This window comes from Trichomycterus rosablanca, chromosome 18 (assembly GCF_030014385.1).
Source record: "Trichomycterus rosablanca isolate fTriRos1 chromosome 18, fTriRos1.hap1, whole genome shotgun sequence".
Taxonomy (NCBI): domain Eukaryota; kingdom Metazoa; phylum Chordata; class Actinopteri; order Siluriformes; family Trichomycteridae; genus Trichomycterus; species Trichomycterus rosablanca.
The window spans coordinates 24,171,806-24,184,378 of record NC_086005.1 but is presented as its reverse complement, the minus strand read 5'-3'; positions in this window follow the sequence as shown (position 1 = coordinate 24,184,378).

Genomic DNA, 12,573 nt, shown 5'->3' with positions numbered 1-12,573 from the left:
GGACCAGCAGACTCGATATGACTCTGGCATCTACAGAGCGCTGTGCTCTGTGGGATGTAGACGGTTGGGAAGCTGGACATGTGCGCCGGAAGTGAAGCGAACTTTTGGAATATTTTACAGTATTTTAGCCATAACTTGTCTTTACAAATCATTATAATTCTTTTATTCTGACAATGTGATACAAACAGTTCTGGGAGGAATAAAGAACAATATGTTGATTTAGCATACTGGTCAATTTCCCATCATGCAATAATGAAAGTAGGTGGCACTAATATTGGAATAATCATGGACCTGATATGTTACAACCTGTATTGTAATCAATACACAGTTAAGACGTTGCTACTTTGTCTACTGAAGCATAAGCTGAAGTCCTGCACCGGCAGGAATGAAAATGAACCCAAGTGCATGATGCATGACCAGAGTAGAACAATACTGTTTCTAAAAAGGCCACTAAAAAAAGTGGATAAACTCAAATTTATGAAGTTGCCAAAATAACGGAAACAAAGTAACACTGGGAACTAGTCACAGGGATGACAATGTACCGACGACACCCTAACCTCACCAACAAACCAACCAAACCAACTCTGACGGTTGCAAGATTTTGGACCCAAGATAAGGACATATATGGGTGTATTACCCTGCTCTAATAAGAAGTAATACAATTAGCTGAATGTATTTATTGAAACCTAGCATGTTTTATTTGAATCAAAGAATGTTCTAATAATATCACCAACATGTATATATAAAATAAAAATGAATACAATAATTTATATATAAATAATAGTAGTATAACTGGACTGAAAAGCTCAGCTCTAATAACCTATAGATGCTTTTATAAAACTGATAGTTCTGGTCCTAAAATCTGATTGGCTGAGCCGCGTTCGAAGCCGTTGTAAAATCCCCGATAAACACACACCTAGGACCACCTCACATCATTCCATATTAATACGCCACTGAATCGAAAAAGTTAATGTTATTTTCGCCCTCATGTTGCCTAGCAACACTGTTAATCGAACAGTGTTATTTTGCGTCGCGGAAGAATGCTTTATTGTAAGTTTATACACGATAAATACATTTATGAATTAAACATTGTTGTATTTATTATATTTTTTGTTGACCGCCGTTTTATAAAAGCAATAAGCCACTCGAGACCGTACATTACTGTTATGATTTTAGCACGGGGAAAGAAGTTCCCATATAGTCATTTATATATATATTCTGTATTCTTTAAAATCAGTAAAGTCGGTTTGATCTAGGCTTTGACAATGAGCCCCTTGTCTCCAGGGGAAGATGTACGCTTGTACAACACTGTAAATAGTAAGCATGAACCGGGCCACTCTTTACCCTCCTCTGTCCTGCCCTTTTCAAGAGGTGCCACAAAGGTGTCTGCAAACACAAATCAATTACTCACTTCTTTATGGGGAACTGTGACATTTGCATTGGATGCTTCATAGTTACTCCAAATGCCATTGCTCTTTCCAAGACGATCAAATGTGAAGACATTGAAACTTAGAGTAAACACAGCGTAGTTTCATCAGAAATGTCATTTACATAAACACACACATTACTCTCCCTGGTGGTTTTAGTTCATTTAATTCATTTCCTAATTTTGACAATGCTTTGCCTTTTATTTTAACTAAAATTTATCTGAAGCAGGTTAATAATAATAATAATAATTATTATTATTATTATGTTAATCACTATTTTTATCCAAAGTGACTTACAACTGTGAATGATTACAATCCAAGCAATTGAGGGTTAAAGGCCTTACTCAGGGGCCCAACAATGACGTTCTGATTAATAGTCTGGTAGCTTTATCTCTACCACATGCCCAGCTCTGTTCTGTTAGTGTCATTTCGATGCTTAGAGTTATTAGCACACAAATAACAAATAAGCATTAGTAAATATATATATATATATATATATATATATATATATATATATATATATATATATATATATATATATATATATATATATATATAAAATAAAAAAGATTTGCTTGTAATTACTGAGTCTGCACTGAGAGTGTTGAATAAAATAATCTTTATTTTAATTAAATTAAAAATAATTAAATACTGATTACATTTTATTTATTTATTTTTATAATTTTTTTCAATTTATTGATGCCTAATTTTGTCATTGACACTGCTATTTCTTTTTAAAATAAACCTATATGAGTATTAAAATACATTTAGGTACATTGAATACAAAATTATTATTGCCAGTCTGTATAAACAATGATCCTGTTAGTGTTGAGTAAAGAACAACTTTATTTTACCCAAACTGAAATTTGTTATTGCTATTAAGCTGTAAAATTGTTTTTAAAAGGGGGAAAAAAGTAATTAAATAATGGCAGAATGGACTTTGCGTGTACGTATATCCAACTTTTATACCAACTAAAACTTTAAACTTTATATTCATGACTTGCACAAGTGGCATTTGCCACATAAACTGTATCTTCTTATTAGGGTAATTGTTTGTTCCTCCATAAGCAATTCAAAAAGCACAAAAGCAGAGCCAGACAGTTGCATGCTAATGTTCTAAATTGCCTTAGCCGGCACAATTTTTCCTCTTGCTGGGCACAGTGTGTTTTCCCACATACATCAAACCCTAATTAGGAGGAACTGGCATGTAGAAAATAATGCATTCTGCTTTATTCTGCTGTGAATAACAGAGAGAAAGAACCATTTATTAAGTCTAGAGCAACTTAATGGTACTTTTTACCAGAGATTTACTTTTAAAAATAAATAGATAATAAAAATAAGTAGATGACTCTATATATTGGCACCCAATAGTTAATGAGTATAGGCCAATAAACACCAACCTAAATGCATTTAATGATGTATTAACATTTCTCTGATTATTTTAAGGTGGCACAGTAGCTCAATGCAAAAGGTCCTGGGTTTGATTCCCAGGTAGAGCGTTCCAGGTCCTTTCTGTGTGGAGTTTGCATGTTCTCCCCTTGTCCCGTCTTTCCTGATCTATGTGTATAATACAGATAGAAGGAATGTCCGTGTAGTTGAATTTAGACTGCACATAACACTTCTTTACAGACATTGTGCCCAAGTGGTCTGGGAGTACTCATGACCCCATCGTCTGGGTCAATTCTGGAGTCGGTCAGATGCCAAGGGACGGTGCATTTAATAGTGAATATGTACAAATGCCCAGTTTTGAGCATTTGGAACAATTTATCTTTGGTACCCACTCATCATCGGGGGGCTTTGGTGCTCACAGAATGCACCTTTTCCATCATTGCTGTATGTGCCGTGCTGCACAATGTTGTAGTAAATGCTGGCATATGCCTTGCTGAAAAGGAAGATGAGGAAGAAAAAAGATGAAGAGAGAGAGGAAGGAAACATGATTGGAGAATTACCAAGAGATGAAAGAAGGATTTTACCAGGCTGGCTAATGAGTGACCTCTTTGTTGTATTTTATTATTTATCTTTTAAGTGGTGGGCGCAGTACTGGGGTACTGGGTTCTGAAGGAAATATGTCATTGATTCTGTATAAGCATCTCACCTCATTCAGAGGGCAGTATAATTGCCACAGAATTAGATGTCATGGTCAACTGAAACTCTGCCATTGAAAGCTGTTTGACCATGAGGTCAAGTTTGGCCATCTTTAGTTCCACCAACTCTTTATGGTGCATCTCCCTCTGTTGGAGTTTTTTGTGTCCTATAAAATGAGCCAGTATTTTCTACCAGCAGCCTTTTTTCCAAGGGCAATTAACTCCCCCGTACACTGAGTCTCTGGCTCAGGTGGTACACTGAGTCACCTGAGTCTCTGGCTCAGGTGGTGCCCTTTGACTGAACACTGCACTGGAAGGCCCAGGAGATGACCCAGGACAGCTGCCAGGTGAAGGTTGGACATGAGATGTAGGTTGAGGTGGGGTAGATAGGAACCCATTTAAACACACATCTTCTTCCCTGAGATCCCTTCAGTTGCCATTGGACCTCGTATTCCTGGTGCTTTTTCCTTTTCTGGAGTAAAGCTTGGTGTTGATAACTGACCTCCACCATTCTTAGCTCTATGTTTTCTGAGTTCTGCCCGCGTCCTTTCAGCTCGACTAGAGAAGTCATGGCAGTTTTCTTTATCTCTGTGGCAGATCTTTTCATAGCACTACAGGCACTTGTGCTCTTGACAATTTCCTCATGTTTCTTCTTTTTCTCTGTATTTGTTGAACTTTCCTGAGCTTTGGAAAAGAGTAAAAATGTTTTTTTTTCTATTTCTTCTGTCGTGTGGCTGAGTTTGTGTTGGAAAGAATTCAGTTTGCATTGCTGGATTGCCATTCAAACTGATTTTCCCCCAAGACATTCATTCTGGTCTGAATGTTTAGCCTATTCTAAAGATATCTGTGTCTATATAAGCTCTTGTACTCAGAATGAACGAAGGCATTCCAAACTCTGACCTTATCTGAGTGCTTTTCCCCATACAGGATTCACGGAGTTCTTCCTTTCCATGATTTATGTTCATAACACAGATAGAAGGAACGTCTGTGTAGTTGAATTTAGACTGCACCCAACACCTCTTTACAGACACTGTGCCCAGGTGGCCTGGGAGTACTCATGACCCCTTCATCTGGGTCAATTCTGGAGTGCGTTAGATGGCAAGGAATGGTGCATTTGATGGTGGATACGTTCTATGGGTGTGTTCGAAAACCTGGTGAGCTCTCTACATAGACACATTTGACTTCATCCTACGTGCACTCCCGAGAAGAAGGCTGTTCTAATTACTAGATGAATTAAAATGCTGTCTACTACGGCACCTTAAATATGAACGCTATTTTGACAGAATAGAGAGGGAGCATCCGATGCTGCCTTAATGGTGAAGGCAAGCTCAGCATTCAGTGCGGCACAACTTTTCTCACAGAAAAATAAACCAGTACAGAGCACGAAGAAGAGGTTAGATCTAAATCTGAATTATCTGAATTATCCTGCTATGCTCAAACTAGCACAGAAAGTGCACACGCCAACAAACTTTTTATCCTTTACAAGTGCTTTGGTCGAGGCCGCATGGCATTCTGGGAAGCCGCACTCCCACGGCTGATGATGAATGCAGGGGAAACCCCCCACCTGCCTATTATAACGGCGAACCAGCCGGTTAACACAATATTTAAAGTCTAACATCAGACATGTAACAAAGGACAAACTTTCTTTTTAATTCAAGGAAAAGTAGCTGTAATTAACAGTTAAGAGAAAAATAAATACCTTTTCTTGGTCGTAGTATGTACTTATTAGGATTTTTTTTTTAAACTATGTGCAGAAATGATATGCATGTAGTTATTAGGATGAACTGAAGTTGATAATGAGGACAGAAATCTTAATTAAAGCAAAGGAACACCGTGAACCACTGCAGATATAAAGCACCATGATGGCACTTTTAATGATGGTGACATTTTGCCCTGCGAGAGCAAAGTGTCTCGGACGGAATGGGCCTCTCAGCGGTGGACGATTAGCTTCAGACTTGAGCTGCGTCTCCTGTAGAGAAGAAGGAACTAAATTTGAGGAAAAGCTGTAAAAAACATAATGAATAACATATTTTTCACGTTACTGTCTTAATTTGATCACCCAGCTTTTAGTTCTGTAAAATGTACAGAAATTTATTAGTGTTTTTAGCTGCAAGGCTTAGGACAAATCTTTGAAAATTTAAGATTCACTTAAATGGAATCTGACCTCACAAAAAAGCTAAAAAGTGTATAAAAACACGATAGCAGAATTACTGTACTAACATCAAGTAGCTTAGAAAGCACATAACTAATATAAACATACACAGTTTTGTTATTAGACATAATTATTCATGACAGGTTTAAAGTACATTTCAGTTTCAGTAATAGAGGAGTGGTCACAGCCTTTATCATTAAAAAAATTCTAACTTAAACATTTTAGCCAGAATGAGCATGTTATTGCATAGTACATAGAATGTCATGATCATTATACACACTGGTGACATAACAGTCTACGTCTGACATTAATTCGGGTTACATTTATTCATTCTATGTCTATTCAGGGTCGCAGTGGGCCCAAATTCGCTGGGTGACAAGTAGGAAACACCCTGGACAGGTCGCCAGTCCATCACAGGACACTCACACCAAGGACAATTTCAGTAGCTCCAAATTAACCTGGCAGCATGTCTTTAAACTGTGGCAGAAAGGACCCAGACCGCTCCATCTGGGAATCGAACCCTGGACCTTCTTGCTGTGAGGTGACGGTGCTACCCACCGAGCCACCTGATACAAAATACAGAATACAATCGTAATAAAGCATAACTAAACATGCAATGACAAGGCGTGTCAACAGGGGGCAATAATGGGAACAATGGGCGATAGTACTGTGCTTAATACTGGATTCTTAAAAAAAATAAAATCAGCATATGTCCAAAAGTATGTGGAACTGCTTCTACATTAAGTTCAGGTGTTTTAGGCACATTCATTGCTAATAGGTGTATAAAATTAAGTATATAAAATCTATAGTATCAAATAAAAATATAATACAGTGGTACCTTGTAACTGGACGTCCCCTAAAAAATCTTTGAAACTCAACACCCTTCATTGAGAAATTTTACCCTTAAACTTGACATGTGTGCGACAGTGTATACGTGTCAAAAACAATCCCATTATTTGACATAAGTCACTCAAAATCATGAACGTTGGTGAGATCCTGTAAGCTAACATGGCACAGAATTAAAATGCTTTGTCTTCATGAGACATGTTGCTCGTTTCAATACAGTAAACAAAATTTGGAGTATGGCTTAGTAGCAGACACGATTTCTCCCTCTTTCCCTCTTCGTCGCCCGGCATAAACAAGACCCTATTAGCACGGGCTCGTTCGTTCGCCCGGCTCTTCAAGAGCGCGAGCAGACTGAAGGACCCAGTCAGAAACTGCTGTAAGGAATTAGTGGCTCGCCTCTATTTAGTGACTCATGCATATGGAGACGCTCGTATGCGCCAGCATCAGTTTAATAACTGAGCTAATGGGAACAAGATTACACAGGAGTTCATTTACGCAGCATTCAGGCTTATGAATGGTCCAGAAAATCTTCCCCAGATGTCCAAAGTGGTGATGATATAAAATGAATGATTTCTTAAGTGCACGTTTAAATTTTCTGTCTTTCTTTTTTTATGTTCCAGACTTGAGTTAAGAATATGAACAGCTGACCACTTACAGTTACAGCCACATGGGTAGTTACATAATATTCTGTATAAGTGTTTTCTGAGCACTCGCTCTTTCTCTTAGGGCGCATTTACATGAGAAGCGTTTTGGGAAGTGCACTTGTTAGTAAGCTTTCAAGCTTCTAATACAGTGGTACCTTGAAACTCGACGTCAGTTGGTTCTGGGACTGGTGTTAAGTTTAAAAGTTTCAAGGTATTTTCTCCCATAAGGATGTATGGGAAACCTGTTAATGCATTTTATATAATTATATATAATTATAACCCCCAGCTGTAATGCAGATTCGTCTCATTCGCACTTTGATGACGTATTACCGCACTGCTCAAGCCAAGCGCTGAACAAAGCAGCTGTTTGTGGTAATTTGAAATTAAAGCTGAACACAACGAATTTAAAGGAAACGTTGAGTTTAAGGGTACAAATTTCTCCACAAACGGCATCCAGTTTCAGAGATTTTGAGTTTAGGGGACGTCAAGTTACAAGGTGTATGTACTAGATCGGAATCAAATGCTCAACCTGAAGCTGACAGCCAAACGTAGCATTGCTTAGATTGTGACATCACAACATTGCAACCATAGTAACATCCATCTCTTTGTTTAAACACAATCAGGAACACTTGGCTTTCAAAATTGGCTTTTAAAACAGTCAACATTCTTCATGGCATGGATTTCACAAGGTGTTAGAAACCTTCTTTTAATGTTTTGGTTCATGCTGCTATGATTTCGGCACTTTTGTCAGGCTCTGATGCTTCATTTCTATCAAATCTCAAAGGTATTCTATTGAATTCCGAGGTTTAAAAAAGGCTTTTTTATAAAACCTTGTTGTGAGCTGGTGTTGAGCCATAATAGGCTAAATTGTGGCCATAACTGAATGCACATAATTAGCAACAAAACTGAGATAACCTGTAATATTTATTTATTTACTCACTTTCTTAACCGCTTATCCAATTAGAGACCCGGCCCACCTCACCTGGGGATCGAACCCAGGACCTTCTTGCTGTGAGGCGATAGTGCTACCCACTGTGCCGCTCTATTTATTTAGTTATTTAGATTTTTTGTTTTATTTTATTTATGCATTTTCTCCCAATTTTTTGCGTAGGCAATTTGTCTTTCTCTGCTGGGGGATCCCTGATTTGCAGTCGAGATGGGTATATTGCTGCTCACGCCTCCTCCGACCCGTGCGCAGCCCTCAGCGGAACCCATTTTCACCCATGCACTCTGCACAGGCGCCTCTTTATCTGCCAATCAGGGTCCTTACACAGCATTTGAAGACCCCACACACATAGTCCAGTTGTTCCGCCCTAGCAGAACCGTGTCGGCTGCAGGCACTGCCAATTATGCCCGCTAGATGGCGCCCAGTTTCGGACCGAGGAGTTCAGAATCTTGGCGCTGGTGTGCTAGCGGAATTTCCCACTGCGCCACCTGGGTGCCAACCTGTGATATTTAAATGATTTCCAATTGATTTTAGGAGCTCCATCAAGTGCAAAGAAAATATTACCACACCATAACACGTACCAGCCTGATGTTTATTATTATTATTTTTTTTTTATTGATTTATTGAATTCATGCTGTTAACACAAAATTTTGACCCTGCCATCAGCATGCTGAAGCAGAAATCTTATATCATTAGATCAGGCAATATTTTCCTTTCTGTCTGTTGCTAAACCTGTACCCACTGTAGTTTTTTTTTTTTTTTTTTTATTCCAGGAGGGGAAACCTGGTGCCAGTGGATTAATTTGGGATTTGGGGGATTTTGCCAAGTTATCGTGGGATTTTTTTTTTTACAACATGCAATTAAATTTTAATTCTGCAGTCATAAATAATGAATGACAAAGCGTACTACTACTAAATAATAACCTCTGGTATTTCTATGGCTACTGTACATTTACTTCTTTACTTACTTACATTGTGTTGGACGCGCGAACATGGCGTCACATCTGTTGTCATCCGTGCATTTTGCTTCCGTTTCTTGGTAATAGTTGTGGTAGATTGCAGGAATAAATCAGCGTCTATCGTCATAGTGTAAACAGTTTAAAATCTATTTTGTCATGGCATCGTTTGATGACTGCGATCACAGTGATCACTGTGAAGATGGATCTTTTTCGTGTTTTTGTAATTATCACTGCTGATTATGATCCCACTTTTTTTTTATCAGTTAACTCTGGATTATTGTTTTTGTCATTTTCAGTAACTTTCAGTTTTGTGGCAGGATCTTGGGAATTCTGGTGCTGTGTTTTGCTGTTGTAGCCGTTCAACAACAAAAGACAAAGTCCAGTGTGTTGTCTGTTCTGAAATGCTTATCTGCCTACTACAACTTTAAAGAGTGTTAAGTTAGCGTAGCCCTACAGTCAGCTCAAACTCTTAGAAACAAGAAACGATGAGTTTTTGCCTGCGAAGCTACCGCTTACTGATGGTTTTAGAATTTTTCCCTCCATTCTTTGTAAACTCTGAACACAAAGTGTGTATAAAAGTGTGTATAAAAATCCCAGTTTGACATAGACCCACTAAACCAGCCTGTCTGGCACCACCACCAACAACGATTACATAAACAAGTAGGTGTTGTTAAAGTGTAAAGTGTCTGGTGAGTGTGAATTATCATAAAGTCTGATAAATATTACTTTATGGAGGTCGAGTTTATAAATTTAGACAGATTCGGACTAAAAAAGAGCTCGGGAAAATGCAGCGCGAGCCCTGGCAGAATGGCATAAAGGACCACCATTTGTATTCTTAATGTCTATAAAGCAGCCTCTACAGACAGTGTTTTCATTCCAGCTCTCCCGCAATATGATCACAAATCATCCGAGTGGGCGGCGGAGCAAGGTCTCTCTTCACTACTGCGGCATTTGTTATAATGTTCAGACAGATCTATCCGACTCCCTGCCAGATTTCTATTCTGTCCTCTGCATTTTTGCACCTGTCTCGTTCCGCCGGCTGATATGAAACACTTTCATTTTAATAGCTGCTGGTGAACGTTGTGTGATTGCTCACATGTTCAGAACTTCGCTGTGGTTGTCAATGTTTTGAAGCCTCTTTATAACACTTTGTATAACTTTGACATGGGTCAGAAAACTACTGTTGGCCCAGGTGGCACAGTGGGATATTCTGCTAGTACACCAGCACTGGGATTCTGAACTATTCGAGTTCGAATCTCAGCTCTGTTGGTCTAACAGTTGGCCAGTCGCCCCCTATTGAGCACAATTGCCAGTGCCTGCAGCAGACAAAATTGGCCGCTAAAGTCAGCTGGATGGGAAAAGACCAGACTAAAAAGAGCGTGGGGTCTTCTACGCTGTGTAAGAACCCTGGTTCGTAGCCCAAGGCACCTGTACAGAGGTAAAAAAAAACCTCAAAGCTGGTGCGTGACTCTCCATGAGTGAGACTGGCCTCATGTGCGAATCCACCAAGGTATGGGTGAATAAGAACGGGTCAGTGGACTGGATATACTCTCCTTGGATGGGATCAGGGTCATCAGCAGCAGCAGACTAAATGGCTATGCTAAATTGAGAGAAAAAAGAAAAAAAAAAGCATAAATATAATAGCAAAAAAGGGGAAAACTGCTGTTGGTGCCACACACATCCAAGGTACCCAGGTTTTATTCTTGATTGTTACGTCTACATCCTGTTTTGTACATAGATGACAATCTTCCTGTCCATGAGGATCTGTTCTAGGTATCCACCTTCCAATAAGCTTCCAACTGGACTGGATTTGCTAAATTAGCTATGAGTGAGTGAGTATATTATAAAAACGGGAAAGAATGATTAACATTAGCCATTTATTATTTCGACGAGGTTTGCTCACTCATGCAGTGCAGGTCATGGGCACTGACATTTTCCGATTCACGAAACTCACCATGCTGAAAATGTTGAATGGCGTATGGCATTCAGACAAATCACTTGAGTTCTCGTGTTTTATGTGCAATAAAAAACAAAAACTGTATTTACTTTTTTGTATTTGTATTTTAAATTTTTATTTATTTATTTTAACCTTTATTTACTTTATCCTGGCCAGGGTGCTCGTGTAAATGCCGGTCACCAGGCAGAAAAACACCCCAGATAGAGTGTTGGTCTATTCCAGGGTTACACAGACTCACATTTATGGAAGTATTTTGAGCAGTCAATCCACCTTTTGTACCAAATACAAGCATGATACAAACCAGATACTGCCTAAATTTCAATTCCTCATTTCATAATTTCCACATCAAATGTCAGAAAGATTAGAATCAGGTGACAATTTATATTCATAGCCAAAATGTTTCTCAGTCTGAGGTACAGTTAAGTGAAAAGTGTAGACCTGCACATGCCATGACGTTACATTGGGATTTCAATCATTTCTACAGCCTTGCACCTGGCAACCTTGTACCTCACACTGGTCTCAGTCTTGTTCTGCCATGACTTGGAAGTCCACTGTCGGTCAAGCTTTAGGACACATTCACATGAGAAGAGGCAAAACCATATTTGCGCTGACTGGTGCACTTTTGGCGCACTGGGCTCACAATTTTCACCTGATTGAACTTTGACCCAGTTTGCCGCTGACATTTCAAAGTGCTTCCAAAGAGATGAACTGTTTGATATAATGTTGTAAAAGCGACTCATATGAGCCATATGAGCAAAGCTTAACGTGACTTATTGTATCAAAACAACAACGAGGAATTTCATTAGTAAAGAGAACTTATAAGCGGTAATAATTAAGAGAGGTTTAGTGCTCCTACGTTGTTCTTTTAATACATTAAACCACCTTAAACTTTTTTTTTTAATGATCAGTGTTTTAGACTCTCTCGGAAAAGCTGATTCTTATAATTTCTCAGCTCTCTGAGCTGCATAATACAAGTTTAAAAGTGAAACAGGAGGAAAATACAGCTAAACGCAGATACGCCCTTACATAAACCTAAAGGCTGAAGTTTAGGGACACAAAAACCTGCTTCAAAATTGTAATGTACATGCAATCACTATTCTATGTGTTTGTATGTGATACTTTGCACCCCCCGAATGACATAACCCAAACAAAACAAGATCATCCATAGACCCTTTTAAAATCTTTACGTATACTACCACTAATAAGACCCCCTCATATTCCGTATATATATATATATATACTGTATATATATATATAATTTGAATACAATATTTAACTTTCAGGACTTTCTCTGCAGAAGTCCCCCGTGCGCTCAGCGCGAGCGGCTAACTCCGACTGCCGTGACTTGGCATGACTCCTCTTGTTCATTTGGATAGCCTGGTGACGGGTCCTGTCAGCGCACCTGACGGACAGAGGGCCGCTAATTGGCCAGAGCTAGCGGAAGCTCGGTGAGTTAGCAGCTATCAGGACAGAACTTGGGGTTGGCAGCTTTCCTCGGTGCCACAAGCCAGTCGTCATACCTTGTTAAAATTCACTTTAATGTCTGGAGCTTGCTGCTG